The sequence below is a fragment of the Leuresthes tenuis genome, unplaced genomic scaffold (genome assembly GCF_036924035.1).
Source record: "Leuresthes tenuis unplaced genomic scaffold, fLeuTen1.0.hap1 SCAF_20, whole genome shotgun sequence".
In the NCBI taxonomy this organism is placed as follows: Eukaryota; Metazoa; Chordata; class Actinopteri; order Atheriniformes; family Atherinopsidae; genus Leuresthes; species Leuresthes tenuis.
This window is the reverse complement of record NW_027325374.1, coordinates 24382787-24393849: the sequence shown is the minus strand read 5'-3', so window position 1 is coordinate 24393849 and position 11063 is coordinate 24382787. Positions and strand designations below refer to the sequence as shown.

Below are 11063 nucleotides of genomic sequence, written 5' to 3'. Positions count from 1 at the left end.
CTAGGGCAAGTACCTTTAGTTGTAGGAGGGGATTTTAACTGTATCTTGAGCAGGAAAGATAGAAAAAGAGCAGGGGTAGATTTTAAAGTGGATAAGACTTCGATTTTACTTCAGGGCATATGCAGGGATTTTAAGCTTACTGACTGTTTTAAAACCATGCATCCCAGAGAGGAGGGCTTCACCTGGTTTAGTCATGATGGCACCAGAGCCTCTCGCATTGATTATTTCTTTACTAGAGATTGCCCACCCACTGATGTTAGATTAACCCCTGTTTTCTTTTCAGACCACCTTATGCTCTCCTGCACCCTTTCACCCCCTTCTGGTGTGACGGTAGGAAGTGGTCTGTGGAAACTCAACTGTTCCCTGTTGGAGGATGAAATCATAGTCAGTCAGTACAGGGAATGTTATAAAGAGTGGCAGACCCTTCAAGACCTCTACGAAACACATGCACAATGGTGGGAAATGGTGAAGGAAACGACCCAGACTTTTTTTAAACAGCAAGGTAAACGTAAAAAAAGGAAAGAGAATAGATGTATGATGGGACTACATAAACGCTTACAGCGCTACTTTAAACTAAATCAGTGTGGCATAGACTTTAAAGAAGAAATCAAAGATGTCAAAAAGGAAATGTCAGTTTTAGCAGAAATAAAGAGTAAAGGAATTTTTGTAAGAAGCAGGGAGCAGGAAATTGAGGAAGGTGAAAAAGAAAGAAAGTTATAAATAAAAAGGAGTGTATTCAAAATCTAAAAAGAGAAGATGGGTTTTTAACAAAATCCACACAAGAGATGATTGAAACTGTACATACCTTTTATAGTAACATGTACAAAGAGAAACCAGTGCACTTGGAAACATCGGCAGAAATCTTAAAATTCGTTGACAAAACCGTAAAAGAGAATGCACACTTGACACAGAATTTTACTGCTTTAGAGTTAAAAAAATGCCTAACAGGTTTTAAGAGAAGTCGAGCTCCGGGTTTAGACGGGCTTCCTGCAGAATTCTATCTGACCTATTGGGACCTTTTATCATCAGACATTTTAGATGTTTTTAAAGATTTTGAAAAACTCGACCGACTGCCTGACAGTTTTAGAGTGGGAATAGTGACTCTACTTTATAAAAAAAATGATAAGACTGACCTAAAGAATTGGAGGCCCATCACACTTTTAAACTTTGACTGTAAACTTTTTAGCAAGGTTTTAGCGACACGGATGTCCTCTGTTTTAGAGGAGGTAATTCACCCAGACCAAGCTTGTGCCATCTCAGGGAGACAACTCACCGACAGCCTCGTACTGATTCGAGACATCATTGATTACGCTAGAGACAGAAACACCCGGCTTGTCATCTTAAATTTAGACTTTGAAAAAGCATTTGATCGGGTCTCGCATCAATATCTCTTTCAGGTGTTGCAGCCATCGAAAAGGGCCCGATTGTTCCTACTTGGTGAGCTTTGCTTGGTTGAGACGCTTGCCCCCCCCCCCCCTGCTCCTCGGCTGACCAAGTAGAAACAATCTATTCGATGGCTGCCTTGTCTTGTAAGGCGACTCTACTCAGAGAAGTCACTCTGCAAAGTAGCTAGATTTCTTTTGCACAGACAGAAAGGGCTTCACCCGCAAAGGTAAAGCCTGCCAATAATAGAAACAACTCATTAGTGCTGCTCTCCACGGAAGTCTTTAGTAAAAGGCGAAAGACTTGTATGTTATGAAGAGAAACCAGAGTACGATTATCCGTCACTGCGGGAGCAGGGCATCAGGCTAGTTGGTATAGCCACCTTCCCCATGGTGAGCTTTGCTTGGTTGAGACGCTTGCCCCCCCCCCCCTCCCCCCCTTGCTCCTCGGCTGACCAAGTAGGAACAATCGGGCCCTATTCGATGGCTGCCTTGTCTTTTACTCTATGCAAAAGACAAGGCAGCAACAAAAACACCACGAGAATCCCGTATTGAGGCTTTGTTCTGACCGCTCATTCGGTGTCGCGTTTCTTTCAAGCAATTCTCCCGGTTAGCCGACACTCGGCTCGCTCCCATAGCCGTGTTAAAGTCTACTTCGCATTCACTCTCTTTTCTCAGCAGACTCTTGGGATTTTATCTATAAAATGAATTCCTTCACTCAAACTATGTTAAAACTGCTTTGTCGTTCATATTTACCATGTCTAGAAAGATTTAAACAAAAAAAACAACGTTGTACTTTGCAGTAAAAGAAAGAGCAAATCTAAAGTTTCAGGAATCCGAGAATAAGCTTACTTTCATGAGTGCTTCACGATTTCGGATTTTGCTATAAAATGAATTCCTTCACTCAAACTAAATTAAAACTGCTAAACCGCTAATCTGTTACATGTAAGGCAGATGTCAAATTCACCGAAATAGGATCTAAGGGTATTCGGCCAATCGAGCTGTAGCAGCTTCGGTAAAAGAGTATAAGTTGAAGAGTTTGTGAATAAAGGTGTGCGCACACATAGTGTGCTGTACGAAAATAGGCAGGGAGCAATGCCGGCTGGGGTATATGTTCTTGTATGTTGTCTGACTGTTTGATTTGAATGTGTTGTGTAAGTGTCCTGTTAAATGTTACATGTTTGGGCTTTGACACGCTTCACTGTGGTTGTTAACTGTGTGGTGTGTCCTGAAATGTTATATGTTTGGGCTGTGTGACATGCTTAATGCTTGTCAGTAGCTACCCACTTATTCATATATAGCAACTGACAACATAAGAAGTCCGGACATACTTTGATAGTAGTTGTAGAAGTATCCTTATTGATAATAGATCACTAATTCATAGTGATAGAACAGTAGATGAACAGGTGCTTGCACATGTCTCACGAAAATAAAATGGGTGTATCATTGCTGATGGCAGAGCAATACTGCCAAACTTATGAGTTCTTGTGGCAAACTTGATTCAGTGTCTTGACGTGTATACGCTGTTTCGCTGACTTGATTGTCACAAGAAACAAAGTGTGTTTGATAAGATCCGACCATTTTATTACAGGAGGATCAGTATGTATGGATTCTGATGTGACTGATAAACCCATTCGTATCTTAAGCATAATCTAATACATGAGACAACGCCCTGGCACACGATAAAAAAAAAAAGAGAGAGAGCGGTTTTGTGTCCCCACAGTCCATAATGTAGAAAAGAGAGAAAAAAGCCTTTCTGATTTGGTGTGTGTGCTCATAGTGCAGAGTGTAGAGAAAAGAAAGCCGTTTTGGTGTCACGGGTGTTGTGACTTACACACACACATTTCTAAATTGAGAAAGGAAATTATTTTAGAGGAAGCACTAGAGTTTAGATCCCACATTTGTTGATAGGCATTCATTTATTTCTTCACTTCTGATGAAGTTTCAACAATAAACAACAAACTTTGTATTATGAGAAAGAACCAGAATCATTCTTCAGGAATCCGAAAATAAGCTCTATTTTATGAGTTATGCACGAATTCGGATTCTCCTATAAAACGAATTCCTTAACTCAAACCAAGTTAAGACTACTTTGTCCTTCATATTTATTCATGTCTAATCAAGTTTCAACGATAAACAACGTTGTACTTTGTAGAATGAGAAAGAACTTCTTCAGCAATAAGCATCTCTCGACATATGACGAAATACAGATTTTGCTATAAAATTAATTCCTTCTATCAGCCTGACTTAAAACTGTTTGTCCTCCTTATTTATCCACTTCAAATCAAGTTTCAACAATTAAAAAAATTTGTAGTTTGAGAAAGAACAACTTAATCTTCAGCAATCAGTATAACAAGAGGTGCAAATGCCAACCATACATACCTAAAAGGTGGAGCGGAAGTATTCAGCTGCAAGTAGGTGTGAATGTTCGACCATAATTTGTAAAAAGCGGGTAAGAAAAGGTTCGAATGCCCGACTATATATTAACAAAAGCGGGAGGAGATGTCTTCGGATGAGAGTGGGTGAGAATTTCCAACCATAATCTATAAAATACGGTGAAAAAATATATGTGAATGCCTCATAGAACACTAAAAGCGGAAGTGTTCGGCTGCAAGAAGGTGTGAATGTCCGACTATATTTGGTGAAAAGCAGGTGAAGCAAGGTCTGAATGCCCAACCTTACATCATCAAAAGCGAGATCAGAGGTGTTTGGCTGCAAGAAGGCCATAGTTTGCCAAAAGCGGGTAAGGTGCGAATGACCGAGTAAATATCAACAAAAGTGGGGGCGGAGGTCTTCGGATGCAAGTGGGTGCGAATATCCCACCATACAAGTATGGTGGAGAGGAAGCTGTGAATGGCCGACCATAGTAAAAGGCGGGTGAGAGAAGGTGCGAATGTCAAACCATACATAATCAAAAGAAGGAGCGGAGGTGTTCTGCTGTAAGAAGGTGTGAATGTCCAACCATAGTTGGTAAAAAGCGGGTAAGAAAAGGTTAAAATACCCGACTGTACACAATCAATAGCGGGAGCGGAGTTGTTCGGCTACTAAAAGGTGTGAAAGTCCGACCATGGTTTGTAAAAAGCGGGTAAGAAAAGGTGCGAATGCCCGACAATGTAAGATCAAAAGAGGGAGTGGAGGTTTTCGGCTGCAAGAAGGTCTGAATGTCCAACCATAATTTGTAAAAACCGGGGAAGAAAAGGCTCGAAAGCCCGACTATACACCATCAAAAGTGGGAGCGGAGGTGTTCAGCTGCAAGACGGTCTGAATGTCCATCAATAATTGCTAGAAAACATGAAAGAAAATTTTCGAATATCAAACTGCACATGATCATAAGTGGGAGAGGAGGTGTTCAGCTGCAAGAAGGTGTGAATGTCTACCCATAATTACTGAAAAATGGGTAAGAAAAGGTGCGAATGCCTAACCATACATCATCAAAAGAGGGAGCGGAGGTGTTCCGCTGTAAGACGGTGTGAATGTCCAACCATAGATGGTAAAAAGCGGGTAAGAAAAGGTTAAATTACCCGACTGTACACAATCAAAAGAGGAAGCGGAGTTGTTCAGCTAAGAGAAGGTGTGAAAGTCCGACCTTGGTTTGTAAAAAGCGGGTAAGAAAAGGTTCGTATGCCCGAATATACACCATCAAAAGCGGAAGCGGAGGTGTTCGGCTGCAAGATATTGTGAACGTCCGACCAAAGTTTGTAAAAAGCAGTTAAGAAAAGGTTCGAATATCTAACCAAACATAATCAAAAGCGGGAGCAGAGCTGTTCAACTGGAAGTAGGTGTGAATGTCAGATCATAATTTGCAAAAAGCTGATGAGAAAGGGTGAGAATGCCCGACTATACACCATCAAATTGCGGTAGGGGATTATTCGGCTGTGAGTAGGTGTGAATCTCCAACCATAATTGCTGAAAAATGTGTTAGAAAAGGTAAAAATGCCGGTCCATACATAATCAAAATCGGGAGAGGTGGTGTTCAGCTGCAAGAAGGTCTAAATGTCCATCAATAATTGCTAGAAAACATGAAAGAAAATTTCCGAAAATCAAACCACACAGGATCATAAGTGGGAGAGGAGGTGTTCAGCTGCAAGAAGGTGTGAATGTCCACCCATAATACCTGAAAAATGGGTAAAAAAAAGGTGCGAATGCCCAACCATACATCATCAAAAGCAGGGGTGCATGTGTTCGGCTACAAGAAGGTGTGAACGTCCAACCAAAGTTTGTAAAAAGCAGTTAAGAAAAGGTTCGAATATCCAACCATACATAATCAAAAGCGGGAGCAGAGCTGTTCGACTGCAAGTAGGTGTGAATGTCAGATCATAATTTGCAAAAAGCTGATGAGAAAGGGTGAGAATGCCCGACTATACACCATCAAATGCAGGAGCGGAGGTGTTCGGCTCTTAGTAGGTGTGAATGTCCGACCATAATTGCTGAAGAATGTGTTAGAAAAGGTAAGAATGCTGGACCATACATCATCAAAAGCGGGAGAGGTGGTGTTCGGCTGCAAAAAGGTGTGACTGTTCGACTAAAGTTTGTAAAAAGTGGGTAAGACAAGGTGCGAATGCCTGACAATGTATGATCAAAAGCGGGAGCGGAGGTGTTCAGCTGCAAGAAGGTCTACATGTCCATCAATAATTGCTAGAAAACATGAAAGAAACTTTTCGAAAATCAAACCGCACATGATCATAAGTGGGATAGGAGGTGTTCAGCTGCAAGGTGTGAATGTCCACCCATAATTCCTGAAAAATGGGCAAAAAAAAGGTGTGAATGCCCAACCATACATCATCAAAAGCAGGAGTGGAAGTGTTCGGCTACAAGAAGGTGTGAACGTCCAACCAAAATATGTAAAAAGAAGTTAAGAAAAGGTTCGAATATCCAACCAAACATAATCAAAAGCGGGAGCAGAGCTGTTCGACTGCAAGTAGGTGTGAATGTCAGATGATAATTTGCAAAAAGCTGATGAGAAAGGGTGAGAATGCCCGACTATACATCATCAAATGCGGGAGCGGAGTTGTTCGGCTGTGAGTAGGTGTGAATCTCCGACCATAATTGCTGAAAAATGTGTTAGAAAAGGTAAAAATGCCGGTCCATACATCATCAAAAGCGGGAGCAGAGCTGTTCGACTGCAAGTAGGTGTGAATGTCAGATCATAATTTGCAAAAAGCTGATGAGAAAGGTTGAGAATGCCCGACTATACACCATCAAATGCGGGAGCGGAGTTGTTCGGCTGTGAGTAGGTGTGAATCTCCGACCATAATTGCTGAAAAATGTGTTAGAAAAGGTAAAAATGCCGGTCCATACATCATCAAAAGCGAGAGAGGTTGTGTTCGGCTGCAAGTAGGTGTGAATGTCCAGCCATAATTACTCACAAACGGGTAAGAAAAGGTAGTATTGCCAGACCATATATGATCAAAACAGGGAGCGGAGGTGGTTCAGCTGCAAGAAGGTTTAAATGTCCGACTAAAGTTCAAATATATTAACAAAAGCGGGAGGAGAGGTCTTCGGATGAGAGTGGTTGAAAATTTCCGACCATAATGTATAAAATGCGGTGAAAAAAAGGTGTGATAGAACACTAAAAGGTGGAGCGGAAGTGTTCGGCTGCAAGAAGGTGTGAATGTCCGACTATATTTGGTGAAAAGCAGGTGAAGCAAGGTCTGAATGCCCAACCTTACATCATCAAAAGCGAGATCAGAGGTGTTTGGCTGCAAGAAGGCCATAGTTTGCCAAAAGCGGGTAAGGTGCGAATGTCCGACTAAATATCAACAAAATTTGGGGCGGAGGTGTTCGGATGCAAGTGGGTGTGAATGTCCGACTATATTTGGTGAAAAGCAGGTGAAGCAAGGTCTGAATTCCCAACCTTACATCATCAAAAGCGAGATCAGAGGTGTTTGGCTGCAAGAAGGCCATAGTTTGCCAAAAGCGGGTAAGGTTCGAATGTCCGACTAAATATCAACAAAATTTGGGGCGGAGGTCTTCGGATGCAAGTGGGTGTGAATATCCCACCATACAAGTATGGTGGAGAGGAAGCTGTGAATAGCTGACCATAGTTTGGAAAAAGCGGGTAAGAAAAGGTTTGAATGCCCGAACATACACCATCAAAAGAGGGAGCGGAGGTGTTCCGCTGTACGAAGGTGTGAATGTCCGACCATACTTGGTAAAAAGCGGGTAAGAAGAGGTTAAAATACCCGACTGTACACAATCAATAGCGGGAGCGGATGTGTTCGGCTACAAGAAGATGTGAAAGTCCGACCATGGTTTGTAAAAAGCGGGTAAGAAAAGGTGCGAATGTCCGACAATGTATGATCAAAAGAGAGAGCGGAGGTTTTCGGATACAAGAAGGTTTGAATGTCCCACCATAGTTTGTAAAAAGCGGGTAAGAAAAGGTTCGAATGCCCGACTATACACCATCAAAAGCGGGAGCAGAGGTGTTCCGCTGTAAGATGGTGTGAATGTCCGACCATAGTTGGTAAAAAGCGGGTAAGAAAAGGTTAAAATACCCGACTGTACACAATCAATAGCGGGAGCGGAGTTGTTCGGCTACAAGAAGGTGTGAAAGTCCGACCATGGTTTGTAAAAACCGGGAAAAAAAGGCTCGAAAGCCCGACTATACACCATCAAAAAGAAGGTTTGAATGTCCATCAATAATTGCTTTAAAACAAGAAAGTAAATTTTCGAATATCAAACCGCACATGATCATAAGCGGGAGAGGAGGTGTTCGGCTGCAAGAAGGTGTGAATGTCCACCCATAATTCATGAAAAATGGGTAAAAAAAAAGGTGCGAATGCCTAACAATACATTATCAAAAGCAGGTGTGAATGTCAGATCATAATTTGTAAAAAGCTGATGAGAAAGGGTGAGAATGACCGACTATACATCATCAAATGCGGGAGCGGAGTTGTTCGGCTGTGAGTAGGTGTGAATCTCCGACCATAATTGCTGAAAAATGTGTTAGAAAAGGTAAAAATGCCGGTCCATACATCATCAAAAGCGAGAGAGGTTGTGTTCGACTGCAAGTAGGTGTGAATGTCCAGCCATAATTACTCACAAACGGGTAAGAAAAGGTAGTAGCCAGACCATATATGATCAAAACAGGGAGCGGAGGTGGTTCAGCTGCAAGAAGGTTTGAATGTAAAACTAAAGTTCAAATATATTAACAAAAGCGGGAGGAGAGGTCTTCGGATGAGAGTGGTTGAAAATTTCCAACCATAATGTATAAAATGCGGTGAAAAAAAAGGTGTGATAGAACACTAAAAGGTGGAGCGGAAGTGTTCGGCTGCAAGAAGGTGTGAATGTCCGACTACAGTGTACAGTCGGGTATTTTAACCTTTTCTTACCCGCTTTTTACCAACTATGGTCGGACATTCACACCTTCTTACAGCGGAACACCTCCGCTCCCTCTTTTGATAGTGTATGTTCGGGCATTCGAACCTATTCTTACCCCCTTTTTACAAACTATGCTCGGAGCTCCGCTCCGGTATTTGATGGTGTATAGTCAGGCATTCTCAACCTTTCTCATCAGCTTTTTGCAAATTCAAATTCACACCTACTTGCAGTCGAACAGCTCTGCTCCCGCTTTTGATTATGTTTGGTTGGATATTCGAACCTTTTCTTTACTGCTTTTTAAAAACTTTGGTCGGACGTTCACACCTTCTTGCAGCCGAACACCTCCGCTTCCGCTTTTGATGGTATATATTCGGGCATTCGAACCTTTTCTTACCCGTTTTTTACAAACCATGGTCGGACTGTCACACATTCTTGTAGCCAAACACATCCGCTCCCGCTATTGATTGTGTACAGTCGGGTATTTTAACCTTTTCTTACCCGTTTTATACCAACTATGGTCGGACATTCACACCTTCTTACAGCGGAACTCCTCCGCTCCCTCTTTTGATGGTGTATGTTTGGGCATTCGAACCTTTTCTTACCCGCTTTTTACAAACTATGCTCGGACATTCAAACCTTCTTGTAGCCGAACACATCCACTCCTGCTTTTGATGATGTATGGTTGGGCATTCAAACCTACTTGTTGCCCGCTTTTCATTAATTTTGGGTGGACATTCACACCTTGTCACAGCCAAACACCTCCGCTCCCTGTTTTGATCATGTATGGTTGGACATTCGCACCTTTTCTCACCCGCTTTTTGCAAACTATGGTCGGCTGTTCACAGCTTCCTCTCCACCATACTTGTATGGTGGGATATTCACACCCACTTGCATCCGAAGACCTTTTGTTGATATTTAGTCGGTCATTCGCAGCTTACCCGCTTTTGGCAAACTAAGGCCTTCTTGCAGCCAAACACCTCTGATCTCGCTTTTGATGATGTAAGGTTGGGAATTCAGACCTTGCTTCACCTGCTTTTCACCAAATATAGTCAGACATTCACACCTTCTTGCAGCCGAACACTTCCGCTCCACCTTTTAGTGTTCTATCACACCTTTTTTTTCACCGCATTTTATAGATTATGGTTGGAAATTCTCAACCACTCTCATCCGAACACCTCTCCTCCCGCTTTTGTTAATATATTTGAAATTAAGTCGGACATTCACACCTTCTTGCAGCTGAACCACCTCCGCTCCCGCTTATGATCATGTGCGGTTTGATATTCGAAAATTTTCTTTCATGTTTTAAAGCAATTATTGATGGACATTCAAATCTTCTTGTAGCCGAACACATCCACTCCTGCTTTTGATGATGTATGGTTTGGCATTCGCACTCTTTTTTTACCCATTTTTCAGGAATTATGGGTGGACATTCAGACCTTCTTGCAGCCGAAAACCTCCGCTCCCTCTTTTCATCATACATTGTCGGGCATTCGCACCTTGTCTTACCCGCTTTTTATAAACTTTAGTCGGACATTCACACCTTCTTGCAGCTGAACGACCTCCGCTCCCTGTTTTGATCATGTATGGTCTGGCAATACTACCTTTTCTTACCCGTTTGTGAGTAATTAATCCCAAAATATTGAGCATAAAATAAGTCTTTATGCTGATGATGTGTTACTTTTCCTTCAGAACTCACAGATGTCTCTCACTCACACGATCACACTCATAAATAAATTCTCAGCACTTTCTGACTACTCTATCAACTGGTCTAAGACCACAGTTCTGCCCATTAACTGTAGGGTCCATAATATAACTGCGATCACTTTACAGTCAGGAAATATTAGATATTTAGGCATAAACATTTCCTCCAGGCTCTCAGAGCTAACAAAGCTAAATTATGTGCAATTATTAAAGACAGTAGAGGACGATCTCTCTCGTTGGAAGTCCTTACCTATATCACTTATGGGGAGAGTTACATCCATTAAAATGATGATACTACCAAAAGTTAACTATTTGTTTTCAATGATCCCCATAAAACCATCTGCTACTTGGTTTAAGTCACTAGATTCATGCATCTCCAAATTTCTGTGGAAAAACAAACCACCACGTATTAGTTTAAAAACCCTACAGAAGACCAAGGACAGTGGTGTATTAGATTTACCTCATTTTCAGCACTATTCCTTAGCCAATAGGTTACAATATATATCAAAATGGTTTAAACCTTGTTGTTGTCACAGTTCCCAGAGACGTTGTAATCGTTGAGGATTCTATATTCACCCCCTCATTAGAGGCACGTGTTGAAGATTGATGACACTGAATCTTCTTCTCTGTTCATTGCTGGCATCATTCCCAGCATCGTAA

The 11063-nt window shown here is 41.8% G+C and overlaps 1 non-coding gene across 1 annotated transcript; it reads right to left on the bottom strand.

Annotated features, from left to right (window-relative positions):
- Positions 1–1601: 1601 nt before the first annotated feature.
- LOC140279112 (U5 spliceosomal RNA) lies at positions 1602–1715 on the bottom strand. Its single transcript, XR_011909308.1, has one exon. It is a non-coding gene; the product is annotated as a U5 spliceosomal RNA (small nuclear RNA).
- Positions 1716–11063: the final 9348 nt, after the last annotated feature.